Here is a 19,177-nt window from a genome sequence, read left to right as displayed (position 1 = left end):
TTTGCATTCAGAGTATATCCAACCGGTATTCCAAAACATTCTCAACATGTTAGTTGCCTGAGAACGATTTTTTTTAGCCACTGCCTGCACCCCGCCCCCCGTGTTGGGAGTGCAAATCATTTAAATCAATTTGGTTTAAATAAGATTATATTTATAATGGTTTAGGCGACAAAGGCAGCTTAAGTCATGATTGTCACTATTTAAGTCACTCATTTGGTCTAAGTGCATATGGGTGACTTATTAAATCATTTTAAATGGTTTAAATAAGAGTACATTGCAAAATGTTTAATCATTTTAATATTAATACATTGCTGCCCTCCAAGAGGCTATTGGCGGGGCCCATGCATAATAAAGGGAAATTGAATTAGTGATTTTTCAAAAGGCACCACCATTTCTCCATCCCACAAGGATAACATGAGTAAAAAGTTTATTATTCACACTTTGATAGTTTGAATGCTCTTGAGAAGGTAGAAATTCCTTTTGATTAATCATTTTATAAATGGTATAAAGGCATCTTCATTTCATAGGTCCCATATCTAAGAGGCAAATTTTTGAAAGATCTTTTATAGTCTCCTGAAAGAGGCGTGAGCACGCAGGAAGGGGAAGATGTTATCGGGCGCTGCCCCGCAACATTTTCAAGCAGATGTGAAAGAAGGTGTGGGCTGGCGGGGAATGGAGACTTAGTCTCCCCCCGCCACCTCACAGAGTAAAACCGTGCGAAGAGAGGATATCATGGGACAAGTGTAGAGGGGACGAAGAGATATCTCGCCAACCCACAAGTAGATTAGGGTAAAGAAGGATGCAGTGCAGAACAAAGGAAAGACAATGCCCAACCAAAATTAGGGCAAGGTAGCAACAAGTAACACTATGGCCTGAGAAGAGAATATTTTCAGAGTAGCACGAAGATGTTCAGGATTAGCATGGTCAAGTTAAATCAGGTGTTGCATTTGAACCATCAATGCAAGAGTGGGACGAAAGGCATTGAATTTCTAAGTGTCTAATCATGGGGCAAATATGTGTGAGTTCCCACTATGATATTCTACAAAAAAATGGTCTCAAATCCATAATCCAGTATGAGCGATAGAGGAATCTGTTCAGATATTGAAGCACACTGATAGGTAGGATGGAAACATCTCTCAGCATGATCCATATTGACTAAATAACAACAGGGGTGCAAACTTTAACACGCAAAGGAAGCACCTTTCACTGCTAATGCTTCATGGTCTCTAAGCAAGGGTGAAATGCTTATTGAATGTATCATGATTCTATTGTGAGGACATCAAAAGGCTTGTGGACACCATAGAGGGAGCCAATAGGGTTAGTGGAGGTTGAATGCTAGAAAAAATTATAGTGCAAGTCAAATCAACAAATGGGGAATTTTTAGAACCCATGGATTTTGACCTACAGTGCCAATTGAGTATGGTCATGTTAACAGTATGATATTGCAATACTACAAAAAATATGAACCCACAAGAAAAGACCAGGGATGGAGACATAACTATTCAATGGTGAATGGCTCGAAAAATCGCCTCAAGGCAACATGATCTCATGGGATGGATATATTTGGCTACTATAAAGAGTAGATTTTAGCATTGCCAAGACAGAAGATAAAAATGCGTTGAGCTTAATCATTGAGCAACCGTAGGAAAATAACTGGAGGTATAAATCAACATTAGGATGGGGATCATTATGCATGAAGACATTCTTCAAAACCATGGGCTATTATTTCTTGCACTACTAAAAAGTGTCACAAGATTGCCCGGCCTGCATAAGCTGAGGGTGAATTTAATGGAGGATCACGTTAAGCATTGTGAGTCTCTGCAGAATTTATGTATGCAACGCGCAAAGAAATAGGAAAACCTTTAAGGGAATGAGATTATGGGTATTGCCCACAGTCATACAAATTATGCTCCCCATGTTGCTTATTGTTGATTAAAACAAATGGAAAAAGGAGAAAGCATTGTGCTAGCATATTAAAGCTATTATTGTAAGGATCCAGTTATTACTAAGAGTGGATGAATCAGTAATAACAATAAACTGAAATCTTTTACCAATCTGTAAATACTTCTCAAAAACAATTCATAACCAGTACCGGTATCGACTCAATCAATCACTTAAAGCAGATTTACCAAACTGCTCATTCATGTGTTCGTCAATATGTAAGCAATGAAATGATATCAAAACCACACATAAACAAATCAACCACCATATGAACACTGAGATTTTTCATGTGGAAAACCAAATGGAAAAAATCACAGTGGGAATTAGTACCCACAAGATTTGCACTCTTTCAGAATGTGCCTTATTAAGATCCTAGCCCAGTTAGGAGCTTTGCAACAATGTCCGATTAAGAGCAGACCCTGTTAGGAGGCATCCAGTGAAGGGATTTTAACCTCAACCTTGCTAGGAGTAACCCGGTGAGGGGATTTACAAGATCAGGCATGTTAGGACCTACTCAATTAAGGGATTTAAATACTGTTGCAACTATTAGGAAACAACAGATAAATGATCTAATCAATGCACTCTCTACTTGCTAGTACAGATCTATTTCAGCTCCAATCTACTTCACTCATGGATTCTAAATCCAAATTAATGAGTCACCCGGTGAGGGGATTTACAAGATCAGGCATGTTAGGACCTACTCGGTTAAGGGATTTAAATACTGTTGCAACTATTAGGAAACAACAGATAAATGATCTAATCAATGCACTCTCTACTTGCTAGTACAGATCTATTTCAGCTCCAATCTACTTCACTCATGCAGACATCTCAATCCGTTTCAACACACACTTCTTCTCTAATCACCAACACAATAAAGTTACTCAAACTAGACCTAAATAAACTTTACAATTAGGTCGATTACATAACCCTAACATACAATAAATTTACATCATAGATCATATCAGATCACTATAAATTATTTCAAATCATCATTTAGATCATTACAACAAATTTCAAGACAATTACAGTCATTGAATGATCATCACACATCACCACACACCGATCTGATAAGCTGTCAAACTCTTATCTCATTCTGGTAAGCACTTCGTTGTTTTCCAATAAATTCGCTCCTTATATGCACTCAAACAACATCTTATCCATTTACGTGGATTATGACATGTCACCACTAAGATAAGAACATGAAAAGAATCACCACCAAACCATAAAACGTCACCGGTCAAAGATATTGTTACCAATTCTCAAATCCTACACTGAATATACAATAGTCAATTACAAACATGACTTCCGGTTCTCCAAACATGATGCGGTATCAATCATAGACTTGTTATAATGTCATAGGCATACATTCCAAACCACAACACCTAACTCAACATGGATCTCTACCGCAACCATCTCCTTCTCTATTCCTGCTTACTGGTTAACTGCCTGACTGCTACTTAGCAGTTTTGTTGTCCAACTCAATCCATTTCAATCCATTACTGGTTAGACTTAACTAATAGACTTAGATAACTTAGATACATACCAAACATAAACAAACATGGTTTCCATCAATGCCAACACAAATAACTGATCATAAAGCATCATATCACAATTATATCATCACCAACAATCCATCAATTCTCCTCACATCAACATCATCCTTTACCGGTACATCATCATCTCCATCAGTTATGCCAACATGCCAACATTCTTCCCCTTTGGCATTGATGACAACACTAAAAGAATGCATCAATTATCAGGAAATCATCATGCCATGTTGTACTGATATGTTCTTCTCTTGATCTTCTCATCCTTTACATAACTTCTCCCCATGACTATTACATTTCTTCTCCTCCTTTGACAGCAATGCCGAAGGTGCAAAGGCATCTTTTGTCTTCATCTTTGTGTTCCTTATCTTAGCTGCTCCCCCTGAGGATTAGCCCACTTCTCATCGATCCACAATGAAATATAATCAAGAAGCCCATTGGATTGATGCTTCCACATCTTCTTAGTTGACCTTGGGTAGGGGTATAACACCTAACTTGCTTATGAGATATTCAAAGGTAGCCTTAGGCAATGGTTTGGTGAATATATCTGCCAATTGTTCCTTACTAGACACATGCTCCAGTCTCACTTTCTTTTCATGCACCCTTTCTCTCAGAAAGTGATACTTCAATTCAATATGTTTAGTCCTAGCATGCAGTACCGAGTTCTTTGAAATGTTTATAGCACTAGTGTTATCACAATGTATGATCATCGAATCTGTCATATCCCGCTTGAATCCTTCCAAGAGATTCTTCTTCCCTATAGCTTGTGTAAAATCATGGATGTAGCCACATACTCTGCTTTTGCTATAGACTGAGATATACAACTTTGTTTCTTACTGGTCCAAGATACCAGTCTACCACCTAGAAAGAATTCTCCACCGATTGTGTTTTTCTAGTCATCTACATTTCCTACCCAATAAGCATTAGTGAATACTTGCAATGAAAAATTCCCTCTGTATGGATACCACAATCCATAATCAACTATCCCTCTAAGATATCTAAATATTCTCTTCACTTCTGTCATATGTATCTCCTTAGGGCTCTTCTGAAATCTTGCTACTAAACCAACTACATGGGAAATATCCGGTCTACTATGAACAACATAATGAAGTTTCCCAATCATAAATCTATATTCCTTCTCATCCATTGAGGGTGAATCATCTTATTTTGACAATCTACAACCTGTAACCATAGGTGTTCCAACTGGTTTACAGTCTTCCATTCCAAAGTTCTTTAACACTTCTTTCACATACTTAGATTAACTGATACAAATTCCACCTTCTAGCTGTTGTACCGACAAACCAATGAATTTTGTTATCTCACCTATCAGAGACATCTCAAATTATTCCTTCATCTCATCTGAAAAAGTCATACACGTATCATCATTCCCTCCAAATATGATGTCATCAACAAATACTTTTGCAATCAACATCTTGTCTCCTTTAGTCTTCAAATAAATATTGTTGTCCTCACTAGTTTTCTGAAATCCCATCGTTATCAGATGTGCATGCAGTCTTTCAAACCATGCCCTTGGTGCTTGCTTTAATCCATATAATGATTTATGTAGTTTGCATACCATATCCTTATCTTCTAACAATGCAAGCCCATTTGGTTGTTCAATATATACCTCTTCTTCAAGAATACCATTCAGAAATGTTGACTTTACATCCATTTGATAAACTTTGAAACCTTTAAAAGTTGCAAATGCAAGTAGCATTTTAACACCTTCAAGCCTAGCAACCGGTGCAAAGGTCTCTCCATAATCTTTACCTTCTTCTTGTGCATACCCTTTGCAAACTAGTCTTTCCTTGTTTCTAATAACTTCACCATCTTCATTCAACTTATTTATAAATACCCATTTTGTACCAATTACTTTTTTATCATCAGGTCTAGGAACAAGTGACCAAGTGTTGTTTTTCTCAATCTGATCAAGTTATTCATTCATTGCCTTTAACCAATCATCATCCTTAAAAGCTTCTCTCACTATATTTGGTTCAACTCTGAAAATCAGACAAGAACTTTCTCTAATTTTTCTTCTAGTCTGCATTCCAGCATTCTTGTCACCTATTATCTGGTCTTGAGAATGATTTAACCTTCATACCTAGGAATAACCTGTTTCGATGCAATAACCTCTTCTTGCTCTTCATCTTCTACCGGTTGAGCTTCTTCCACTATACTAATATGTTCAACATCTTTTTGCACTTCTGGTTCAATAATCACAAGTTTTTGTTAATCATCTGTTGGATCAGATTTGTTGGTATCATCAGGTTTATCAAATAACTCATTAACTTTTACATTCACACTCTCCACAATCTTCTTCATCCTTTTGTTAAAACACTTGAAAGCTTTGATCTTAGTGGAGTAGCCAAGGAATGTTCCTTCATCACTTTTAGAGTCAAATTTACCATTATATTCATCTGTTTTTATTAAAAAATTTGTTGCCAAAAACTTTCAAATAACTGACATTAGGAGTTTCACCATACCATAACTCATAGGGTGTCTTATCTTTACCTTTTTTCACTAGTACCTAGTTCATTGTGTATACAACTATGCTGATTGATTCTCTCCAAAACATCTTAGGTACATCTTCCTGTATCAGCATAGTCCTAGCTGCTTCAACAATGGTTTTGTTTCTCCTTTCTGCAATTTCATTATGTTGTGGTGTCCTTGGAGCAGATAATTGCCTATTTATTCCATTTTCATCACAATATCTCACAAACTCATCTGTTGTAAACTCTCCACCCTAGTTAGATCTCAGGCACTTAAGATTTTTACCGATTTCCTTTTCCACTAAGTCTTTGAATGCCTTGAACTTGTTGAAAGCTTTTGACTTTTCCTTCAGAAAAGTAACCCACATCATTGTAGAAAAATCTTCAGCAAATAACATGAAATACTTATCACCGTAAAAACTTCTAGTCATCATAGGACTACACAAGTCAGTCTGCACCAAATCTAGAATATGCTCAGAAGAAAAAGATTTACTCTTAAAAGAACATGTAGTCATCTTACCCAGCTAACATTCTTTACACATCACATTGTCTGGTTCAACACGTTGTGGCATACCTCTCACCATACTAGATTTTTTTACCTTAACAGCATTATCAAAGTTCACACGACAAAACCTTCTATGCCATAACCAACTATCTTCAACCTTAGCAACCAGACAATTGTTCACATTAGCATTCAGATGGAATAAGCTACCTTTAGTTTGTTTACCAGTAGCAATTAATTCTCCTTTGCATCCTAAGATCTTGCACACTCCATTCTTAAACTCAAGATGATAACCTTTGTCATTCAATTGACCAACACTCAACAAGTTATGTTTTAAATATTCAACCCAATATACATCATCAACATTAATTTTACCATTCAAAGAGATAGAACCTTTACCTTTTACCATACAAGGTGAATTGTTTCCAAATTTTACTACACCACCATCAAATTCTTCAAGAGAAATAAACTTGTTCTTATTACCGGTCATGTGGTGTGAGCAACCACTGTCAATAATCCATTCATCACTATCGTCAATGTGAGATACTAAAGCCTTCTTATCAGATAGATCTTCTTTAACAACAACAAAAACAATCTCCTCATTATCTTCATCCTCAAATTCTTCATCAGTGACACCTTCATCAACTACAACATAACATTGTTTCTTTCCCTTTCCCTTATATTTTCTAAATTTTTCCTTTTGATCACCATTAAGACAATTTGTAGCTATATGTCCTATCTTGTTACAAGAGAAACACTTCAGAGGAAGCTTACCTTTGTACTTACTAGTGCCTCTAGGAAGTCTTTTTGCCAATAGAGCTTTAAATTTCATTAGATTACATTCATCATCCATATCAGCTTTACTACTGCCATGATGACTTGACCTGCATTCATGACTATGGCAAACATCTTTCCCTTTTCTCACCAGTACACTGGATACATATGCTTTAAAAGCAGATTTTGTCTTAGGTGCACTGTTATCAAAAATATTTAACTCAAAAGCAGTGAGCTTACCAATCAAAGAATCAATAGTTACCTTATCCTTACTAACTAACCTCAACTCTCGAATAGCAGATACTCTAATGGCATAAGCAGGCAATAGGGTTCTAAGAATCTTACTCACAACAGTGTCTTATTTTATAGTATCACCAATACTTTTGATTCCATCGACAACTTATTTAATCCTCTCCATACTGAGTGACATTTTCTCCTTCCATCGTTCTCATATCATCAAACTTTCCTCTAAGACTCTCTTCTTTAGCCTTTTGAACATGCTTATCACCACCATATATTAATTCTAACTTCTCCCAAACTTCAAAAGTAGTTTCTAAACCATGGACATTAATATATTCAATAGCAAAAAGTGTACTTGCTATGGCTTCCAATGCTTGAATGTTTTCCTATTGTTCCTTAAGCTGATCTGCAGTCAAAGGATCGGTAGGAGGTACATAGTAATAATATGCTACCAGAACTGAGTACCCATACCTTTGATATATATCTTCATTCTATCACTCCATATTATATAGTTGTCCTTAGTGAATTTGGGACCCTCTTTCTTCATTATCTTCCTCGGATCTTTTCCTCAAGCAATTAAGCTTCTGCACAAAGAGGACCTAATGCTCTAATACCAATTGTTATTGTGAGGATCCGATTAATACTGAGAGGGGTGGTGAATCAGTAATAAAAATAAACTAAAAATTTTCAACAATCTGCAAATACTTCTCAAAAACAGTTCATAACCAGTACCAATATCCACTCAATCAATCACTTAAAGCATATTTAACAAACTACTCATTCATGTGTTCATCAATATGTAAGCAATGAAATGATATCAAAACCACACATAAACAAATCAACCACCATATGAACACTGATATTTTTCACGTGGAAACCCAAATGGAAAAAAACATAGTGGGAATTAGTACCCACAAGATTTGCACTCTTTCAAAATGTGCCTTGTTAAGAGCCTAACTTGGTTAGGAGCTTTACAACAATGCCTGGTTAAGAGCAGACCCTGTTAGGAGTCACCCAGTGAAGGGATTTTAACCTCAAACCTATTAGGAGATCTACCCTGTTAGGAGTAGCCTTGCTAAAGGATTTAAACCCAAATTAATGAGTCACCTAGTGAAGGGATTTACAAGATCAAACTTGTTAGAACCTACCCGGTTAAGGGATTTAAATACTGCTGCAATTGTTAGGAAACAATAGATAAATGATTTGATCAATGCACTCTCTGCTTCCTAGTATAGATCTATTTCAACTCCAATCTGCTTCACTCATGCAAACATCTCAATTTGATTTGGCACACACTTCTTCTCTGGTCACCGACACAATAAAGTTACTCAAACCAGACCTAAACAAACTTTACAATTAGGTTGGTTACATAACCCTACTTACAATAAATTTACATCATAGATCATATAAGATCATTACAAATCATTACAACAAATTTCAAGACAATTACATTCATTGAATGATCATAACACATCACCGTACATCGATATGATAAGTTGTCAAACTCTTATCTCATTCTGCGAAGCACTTCGTTGTTTTCTAGGAAATTCAGTCCTTGTACGCGCTCAAACAACATCTTATCCATTCACACGAATTCTGACATGCCACCACTAAGATAAGAACATGAAAAGAATCACCGCCAAACCATAAAAAATCACCGGTCAAAGATCTTGTCCCCGGTTCTCAAACCCTACACTTAATATACAAGAGTCAATTGCAAACATGACTTCTGGTTCTCCAAACATGATGTGGTACCAGTCATAGACTCATTATAATGTCATAGGCATACATTCCAAACTACAACACCTAACTCAACACAAATCTCTACCGTAACCATTTCATTCTTTGTTCCTGCTTATCGGCTAACTGCTTGACTGCTACCTAGCAGTTTTGTTGTCCAACTCAATCCATTACTAGTTAGACTTAGATAACTTAGATGACATACCAAACATAAACAAACATGGTTGCTATCAATGACAATACAAATAACTGATCATAAAGAATCATATCACAATTATATCATCACCAACAATCCATCAATATATCATCACCAATAGTCCATCAATTCTCCTCATATCAACATCATCCTTTATCGGTATATCATCATCTCCATCAGTTATGCCAACATGCCAACAAAATTTTATGCCAGATGTAATGGGCTGACTTGAATGGTGAAGATGGAAAAGATACAAAGTGTTGAAGGTCAATTCTGGTATCTTTACCCATACTTGCATGGCGAATCATGATAGGGGGGGATGTTATTGAGATTGATCCCCTAATGATTGATGCTTTCTCAGCGATAGACTTGCCTCTGCAAAGATTACGAGGGATTTTGAGTGTTGTGAGCCTCATGGGTGTTTCCTTTTTGTTTGTTCAAGTATGCTACGAACTAGTATAATGATTCCCAAAGCCTTGATTAAACATAGGATTGTGTGTTGTAAAACTATTGAGGCATAGTTGAGATAGTTTAAATGCAAAATGCACAAAAGGATGTCCTCGATTTGGCAAAATGTTCTTGTCTAATTTTTTAAATATACGAAAGCCCATGTTCTAATGATGCCTAACCTCCAAAATGGTCAGCTTGAGTCCAAAGGTATAGGAAACCTCAACACTATATGTGAAAAATGGAAGGGTGAAGGATTTTTTTTACCAATCAAATGAACTAGATAATGGCCATGTAAGAGTATGTGCACTTGAAAGGAACATTTTTATGAAAGGGCAAATAATTCCACCCAATATTAGAGGATTGAAACCAAGTGATTATTTCAATAGGAGGAAAGAAAAATTATTTTCACTCAAAAACTATTGTTTTTCACCTAGATGCAAATTTCAACAAAGGAGCATTTTATTAATCTAAAAATTACTTGAAAAGGGGTGAATGCAGCATATAGATTCTTCTTGTCAAAGATTGATATTTCTAAGAAAGAGAAAGGTGAAGAAATTGACAAGACAACTCCAGCTCGAAAGGGGAACTTTTTTGTTTCGAGACAGTAAGAAAATGTGTGCAACAAACATAGATGGTTAGGTGCCATAATTAGAAATTTTTGGTCAATGAGCAAAAATTTGAGTTTGACAAGTGCCTGTAATGGTATTTTTTTAGATTTTAAAGACATCTTCAGCAGGCTCAAGGTGTAGATTGGGGACAAATAATAGAAAAAAAAGTGCAGATTTGATGATGCAAAATCCAAAGATGAGGTGCAAATCTTGATGAAAAGGAATTTAAAATTCTTGAAAAGTCTCAAACCAATGAGAGGCATTCTAGGGCTTCTGTAAAGTTTTTGGTTTTTGCATCTTCTTATTCACTTTTCTTCTCAGTCTCAAGGAGTTCCAACTCCATATTTTTGGCTCCAAGAGATCAATGTAATTTGTAGGGTAGCTTAGGATTTAGTTGTTTTTCATTTTCAGATTTCTGAGTGTCGTATTTATATTTTTTATAATAGTAAGAAAACTAGCATGAAATGTAAGTGTTCTAACATGCTATAATGTCTCCTGGGAATGTCCAGTTTTCTTTTAAATCAGAGAAATCGAGGGTTTTAATGATTTTTTTCACACATTTCCTGTGACAAGTGTCTATCTTTGAGGCTCATACTCAAGGACCATGTTAAACCTTTCTTTTAAGAAGATTTTGGAGATTATTGTACACTTTCAAGATCAATAAGAATGTGAACACTATGTTTATGCGAGGCCTTGTCATTATAATGTAGTGATGTTTTAAAGGTTACTAGTTATGCGTTTTGCATTGTTATCACAAATGTATGCTTCATTTTTTGAATCTGCAAGTTGGTAAAGGGTTGTCCTTAAGCCTATTTATGTGTGAACTCATAATGGGAACCCCATATTTAAATCTGATAATTTATCTTTTCTTTTTTGTTGTAGGAGTTAATTTTAGGAGTAGATTTAGTGTAAAAACCATCCCAAGTGTTGAGTGAAAGTTCAAAAGCTAGGATAGTAGCTAAATTTAAGTTTCAAACACTTTCCTTGGCATATACACATTAGGATATCTATTATAATATGTAATGTCATGAGTGTAGGAAGTTGTAAGTTATTTAGGCATTACCTAGACGCACCCGCCTTGGTCTCGCAGAGCCAAAAGTGCAGGAGATTTCATTTTTGTGTTTGAATCTCATTTGTTGGCCTACCTGAAACCATAAAAATATTGCATGAGGATCAAAAACAACTTCGTCAAGGTATATTTAATTTACAATCATTTTTACTTTAGATCTAGCCTTTCCTCCCTCAAAAGGAAAGCATTTTGCATTAGTTTATATTTCAATTATTATCTCAATTTCAAGGTTAATTCCTAAACAAGGGTTTGAACTGAGGCAAACCACTATCCCCAATATATTTCCCTCTATGTGTGCAAGAAATGGGTTTAGGAGTTGTACTCAGGAATTTTGACAAAGTCGACAATAACAAATAGGTTCAAGTTTCGGCAAAGGAAAATTCAGAGGGTGAGGGCAAATAATTACTACTTGGTCTTGGAAAATCTAGTAAAACTTTTGGGAACAGGTTCTAAACATATTCATTAGCCAGATCTTAGTTTGTGGCTCCATGGGATATCTGTAGCAGTATGTTTTCACCAAGTTCCTTCAATTATTCATTCTTTTACTCTAATTTCACAATTACCTTCCAAATTCAACTAAGAAAGGGGATAACCATTAATAAATAGTGAATCTAATAAAAAATTCATTTATTTCCTTATTGGGATTGTGGCTAGATCTGTTAGGTTTTCTCCTCTTTCAATGTGTTGGTTAATTTGGTTAATTTAGTGGTTTTATTATCTTAATTGATGAAACCTTAATTCCAAATTTTCACCAATACATTTTAGTGAACTTGACTTCTTTCATGGTTGTTTCTAATTTGTTGTCTCATATATGATTTGTATTCACTTTAAGATTAATGTTTGCACTCATAGATCTTATTTACAATTGAATTACATAAATTTAGTGGTCAATTTCACAAAACCCCTAATTTGTTATTCTAAAATTGACTTGTGGGTTGCATATTTTTTCAATGGTGTTTTCAGATCTGATTGTTATGGCATGTTATGTTCAGATTTAGAGGCATTTCATATTCAATATCCACATTGCTTGATTAATTGGTTAATCAATCAGTTTTACAAACAAATTGAATTGCTTGATCATAGTTTTTGCATTCAAATTTTCCTCCTTTATGCATGATTTTTGTTACCATTAGTCGTGTATACAATATTCCAGTGAGAAGAAGTTGTAGACTTAAGGCTTCCCAAGCTTTAAACACTAAGGACATGGAGCCTCAATTAGATAACTTGTTCCATGAGAATGTTGGTGTTCCCTCTAACCCAACAAATGATATCATTTATCCCCATTGTCCTTTTACTTCTCATGATATGGATGAATCACTCACTAGGGTTTCTATTTACCGATTGGAGAAGATTGACAATAATTTTGATAATCTTCAACAATGGATGACTCAACAATCCTTGAAATGTGAGGCAATCCCCTTGATTGAAGGATTAAAAAGAATGGTGCAAAGTGATAAAGTATATAGTGGATTTGTTGTGTGGCCTTGCTCATATTGTTGACACTAATAGTTTGCCAATCAAAAGTTGTGTTGAGGTCCTTGGTTATTCTCAATCCACTAGCCAAGTTAACCATTCTATTCCTATCTCTACATCCTTTCTTAGCGTGCCTACATTTTCATCTTATATCATGACTACTTCGACACAAAATGTTAATCCTACACATGTTAGTCATGGGGGGAGTCCTATTAATCAATATTCTTACATACCTCCTTCGATGAGTCTTCCATTTGTTTCACAACCATCTCCCATACCAATATACCATAATGTTTCACCTCCTTATTCTCAACCTCCACTTACATACAATAATGTTACTCCTCCATCACAATCCAGCATGTCTAATTTCAATCCATCCATTGAAGCAACCATCAATAACCTTTATCTACGTGTTACATCCTTACAACACTAGTTGATTTCCAATACTCAATCCAAGTTCAATGTTCCCACATTTGATATAGAAAGCCCACTATTCGAAGACATTGTCTATGTGGTTCCTCCTAAGCATATGGAAGTCCCTCAATTGGAGTTGTACAATGGAAAAGGTGACCCCTTAACTCATGCCAGGACATTTCAAACATTGTGTAGTGATTTTGCTTATGATTAAATACTTGTGCTAAATTATTTACTAGAACCTTTAGAGATAAAACTTTGCAATGGTATTGTTCTTCATCTCCTTATTCTATTACTTCTTTTCAATAATTTTCTAATGCTTTCATTCAACAGTTTCAAAATAACATTGGTCCTAAGATTACTTTGACCAATTTGATTCATTGTAAGCAAGGAGTTAAAGAAAAAGTGATTGATTTTATGGGTAGATATAAACATTTTTATTCTCAAATCGCTTATCAAGTTCCTTATCATGATGTTCAAAGAATTTTTATTGCTATTTTACAAAAATTCATTAGAGACAAGCTTCTATTTATGAGTTTACTTCCTTTATGCAATTGCATGCACTGCTTCATAATTATTAGCTTCAAGTGAGTCAATTTAAACCATCCTCTTTAATGGATTTGGTTGATAAGAGTGAGAGTGCTCAACAATCATTTGTGAAGTTCAACCACAATAAAGGTTTCATCAAGATAAATGACAACATCAACACTTAAGTGGAACCAAGACATCAAGCATGGCCCCTTTATCCATATACTTTAGAAAAAAATTAACTCATCTTTCTAGGTCTTTGCATAGTATAATATCAAGTTTAATGAATGCTAATGTGTTTTGAATTTCCCTCATCAATCCAATTAACACTTCTAAACCTTCAGGCCACCTTACCATAATCCTAAAGCTTTTTTTCAATATCACCGTTAACCTGATCATGATACTGAGAAGTGTTCCAAGTTGATAATTAAGATCTAAGAATTCATTGATAACAATACTATATTTGTAGCTGGTGTTAATGACAAATGGAATAAATCTATAGCTCCTCCTAACCAAAACCTTCGAATCTTACCAATTCATTGCCTTCTAATTCTACCAATGTTGTTGAGTCTGAGTCTCTTTTTTTTCTCTTAAAGGCCTTGGTTTAGAATCAAATAATATTGTGAACCTTGTTGAAAAACCTACACCTCGAAAAAACTTATTTGTCACTTTTGATCCTAGTGAGACTATTGTTGCACCTAATGGCGCATTACATTTCACTGCAAATATCAAAGACAAACTCTCATGAGGGGCGCTCATTGATCTAGTGTGTATGGTGAATGCGATCATTGAATAATACCTTTATATTTTACAAATGCATCAAGTAACATATGATAAATTTGATATTAAGGTTAAGGTGTACAATAGTTTCTCTTTCCCTACCATTGGGTCTTTCACTCTTCCCATTAGGGTTGGTACTGAGTACTTAGATGTGACCTTTTCTATTATTTCTACATTAGACAATTTTGTGTGAAGTTGGGACATCCTTGGCTCTCTTCCATGAAAGATATCACTTATACAATTCATAAATTCTTTAAATTCCCTCACAATGATACTATAATAATAATTAATCATAGCCTCTATAAACCCATGATGAAACATGAAAATTTTACTCTTGATTAATTTTGGCCTAAACAACCTGAACCTCTTAAGCCTCAAAATGAAATCCTTTTCTTATCTTATCAAAAATGAAAACATTACATGCTCATGTCCTTGAGTAAACCTAGAGACCCTATACCCATGGGTATTCATCTTCCCCATTATGGAATTAGTATTCTTCCAACACCTTTTATTCCTCCTATATACGCCTCAATCTCGCCTCCTTCATATAAAGGAAAGTTCTTGGCATCTAGTCTCCCTTGACCTATTGGGGTTTCTTTTGTTCCTCCCTTTTCAAGGGAAGAAAATAAGCCTATGTCGATTTATCCTAAACCTTTGTAAGCCTCGACTAAAACTAAAAGGAATCGTTGTGTCAGAGAATATCAAAAAAGACACCATGCCAAGGCTTGTGAGCTTGCTTCCCAAACCATTTCCTCCCTAAAGACACCAAATGTTCACTTGGCCCCATTTTTTCAAACTTCACCCAACCTTAGGGAGGAATTTCACATCAAATCACCTAAATAAAAAATGCTTTAAAAAATGATGGTTCAACTTCTTTTTGTGTTAGAGATCTTATCTTTATTGATCTAGATGACGATGACGATGATGATATGATGAAAGAATAAGTATCTGGTAGAATACTGAGAGGGGGGGGTGTGAATCAGTATACTCAAAAACTGATACAAACTCCCAAACTCAAAATAAACTTATCAACATCAACCAATATCAATATCCACCGATTTGACTGTTATACCAACTTAACAATAAAACAACTTCAAACTTGTAAACGTCAATAATGCTTAATCAAATATCAACATATTTAACTCTTCAATTCTTCTTGTATCATGCCTTATCAGAATAATTCAGTAGTTAATCAAATCAACAAATAAGATCAAAACCACAAAATGCATTCACCACTCGACAAAAATATTTATACTTGGAAAACCTAAATAGGTAAAACCACAGTGAGATGAGACTCGCAAAGATAGCTATCTGAACTCTTCTGAATTTCGCCCTATTAGGAGCCAAGCCTATTAAAGCTTTTACAATAAGTTCTATTAGGATCTGATTCTGTCAGGAATCACCTGGTTAGAGGATTTTACAAATATGCCTTGATGAAAAGCACAATACCCTGTTAGGAGTGACCTCGCTAGAGGATTTGAGAATCCAAATTAATAGATCACCTTGTGAGAGGATTTAGAAAGTAACCAAGCTTGTTAGAGCTTGCCCAGTTAGGGGATTTCAATATCTGTTGTGATTGTTAGAAAACAATAGGTTTTTCTGATCTATCTGAATAGCACTACATCTTCTTGATCATATCCTTCTTAAGATTCAAATCTGCCTTCACTCAAATTGCAAATCCATCCTCCTGGTTAGGCAACCTTACACTTAGCTAATTTTTGTTAACTTTTCCAACTCTCAAATCAAACAACATCATCGACCTTAAATACAAATCAAATAGGTCGGTAACACAACAAAAACCTAATTCTCATCATCGAGATTACAAATAAGTTGGTACAATCTTGACCGTTAGAAATCATAACAATCTCTTCACATTTAACAAGAAAATTCCAACCACTCCATAATAACCGCTTCATCGGACTTGTAACTCATCACACACTTTGCATTTGATGCGATTCACTTTTCTCTTTTCCAAGATAATCAAACGCGCCAAAATAACATGAACTCATCTTCAAACAATTACCACATGTGTCACCATCATTACCGCTCGATCATCAGATCACAAACCAACAAACGTGATCGGTAGGGTTTAACAAAAAATAATTGGTAGGGTTTATCGGTTACAAAACATAGAAAGGTTTAACCTTATATACCAGTTCAACATACAAACTACCATATACCAGTTTACAACATCTTCAAAGTTTATCATACCAGTTGCAATACAAAAAGAAATAACAACAATGACATCAACAAAATCACGAATACCATTCACCAGTTCAATTGACATCAATGACAACAAATCATTAATGCAATCTATATGCAAAATGCCAACAATCTAAAAATACCAACAGATAAGGATGATAATAACATTTTTCATACTCACAATGTTGGTTCTAATGACTTTGATTATATGTATGAGCATGTTGAGATTAATAATGAGTCATCTTCACATTTTTCAAAAGCATTAAGCCTAGCTCCTAGTGACAAACAAAGTGATTCATCATTAGAGCATGATTATTATTTGGAACTTGCATTAGATCCATTTGTTGTGCTTAAAGTGGATGCTCTCGCATCTTGTCCACCATCCCTAAATGATGTTCAACAAGATTGGGAGGTGGACAATTTTCTTGGCTAGCTTCATTCGTATCGTGGATTCTCTTTTGTGTGTTTGCTTGATCGTAATGTGTATCCCCTGTGATGTACTATTTGTTGGCATTTTTAGTTTGTTGGAATTTTGCATATGGATTGCATTAATGATATGTTGTCATTGATGTCAATTATACCGATATAATGGTATTCATGATATTGCTGATGTTTTTGTTGTTGTTGCTTTTGTCTTGTAACCGGTGTGTTAAACTTTGTGGAAGATGTTGTAAACAGGTATGTTAAGTTTGTGAGTTGAACTGGTAAATCGGTGTAAAGGGTAATAAAACCTTTCTATGTAATGTAACCGGTAAACCCTACTTGTTGATAAACCCTAACAAATCAAGTTTGTTGGTTTATTATCTGGTGAGAGGAAATGATGGAGACAAGTGTGATCATTGTATGAGGATAAGAAAAAAATGTTTTGGAGTGTTTGTTTGATTTATTGGGAAGGAGAAAAGTGGATTGCATCTAATGCATAACGCATGATGAGTTACACAGTCCGATGAAGCGGTGATCATGGAGCGGTTGGAATTTTCTTGAAGAATCTGAAGAGATTGTTATGATTTCTAACAGTCAAGATTCTACTGACTTGTTTGTAATCTCGATGATGAGATTAGGTTTTTGTTGTGTTACCGACCTAATTGTTTTTGTATTTAAGGTCAATGAAGTTGTTTGTAAAAGGAGTTGGCAAAGTTGGTAACATTGGTAGAAACCTATGGGTGTGCAATTGCCTGACCATTGAATGGATCTGTACTTTGAGTAAAGGCAAATTGAAGCTTAAAAGGATCTGATCAAGCAAATGTAGTGCTATTCAAACATATCAAAAAAACCTGTTGTTTTCTAACAATTATAGCAGAATGAAATCCCTTAACCGGGTAAGCTCTAACAAGCTTGGTTACTCATTAAATCCTCTAACAAGGTGGTCCATTAAATTGAATTCTTAAATCCTCCAGCGAGGTTACTCCTAACAGGGTATTGTGCTTTTCATCAAGGCATATTTGGAAATCCCTTAACCGGGTGATTCCTAAACAGGAATTAGTTCTTAACAGGACTTATTGTAAAGCTTTAACAGGCTTGGCTCCTAAGAGGGTGAACTTCAAAAGAGTTTAGATAGCTATCTTTGTGAGTCCCATCTCACCGTGGTTTTTACCTATTTGGGTTTTCCACGTATAAACATTTGTGTCAAGTGGTGAATGCTTATGTGGTTGTGATATTATATGTTGATTAGATTAATTTCTGATAAGGTGTGATAACTAGAAGTATTTGAGAGATGAATATGATTAAGCATTGTTGATGTTCATAAAGTTTGAATTTGTTTACTGTTAAAGTTGTCTTAACAGTCAAACTAGTTGATGTCAAGTATTCCTGTGAATATTGATCTTAACTGTGATAAGTTTACTTTGTGTGATTGAATTTGTGTTTAGGAGCTTTGTATCAGTTTTTCAGTATACTGATTCACCCCCCCCCCCCCCTTCTCAGTATTCTACCGAATACTTATTCTTTTATCGTAACATCAATTGGTATCAGAGCATCTCAGGTCCTCTTTAATCTAAAAGCCTAACAGCTTGAGGAAAAGATCTTATAGATCATGATGAAAAAAGAAGGTCTGAAGTTCAACAAAGATAACTATATAATATGGAGCGATAGAATGAAGATTTACATTAGGAGTCTTGGTAGTCAGTATTGGAATCATATAGAAACTAAGTACATTACACCTACTGGAACCCTGGCTGATGATCAAAAGAAAGGACAACAAGAAAATCATCAAGCAATAGAGGCT

Source organism: Cryptomeria japonica, chromosome 9 (assembly GCF_030272615.1).
Source record: "Cryptomeria japonica chromosome 9, Sugi_1.0, whole genome shotgun sequence".
Classification (NCBI taxonomy): Eukaryota; Viridiplantae; Streptophyta; class Pinopsida; order Cupressales; family Cupressaceae; genus Cryptomeria; species Cryptomeria japonica.
This window is presented reverse-complemented; position numbering follows the sequence as displayed.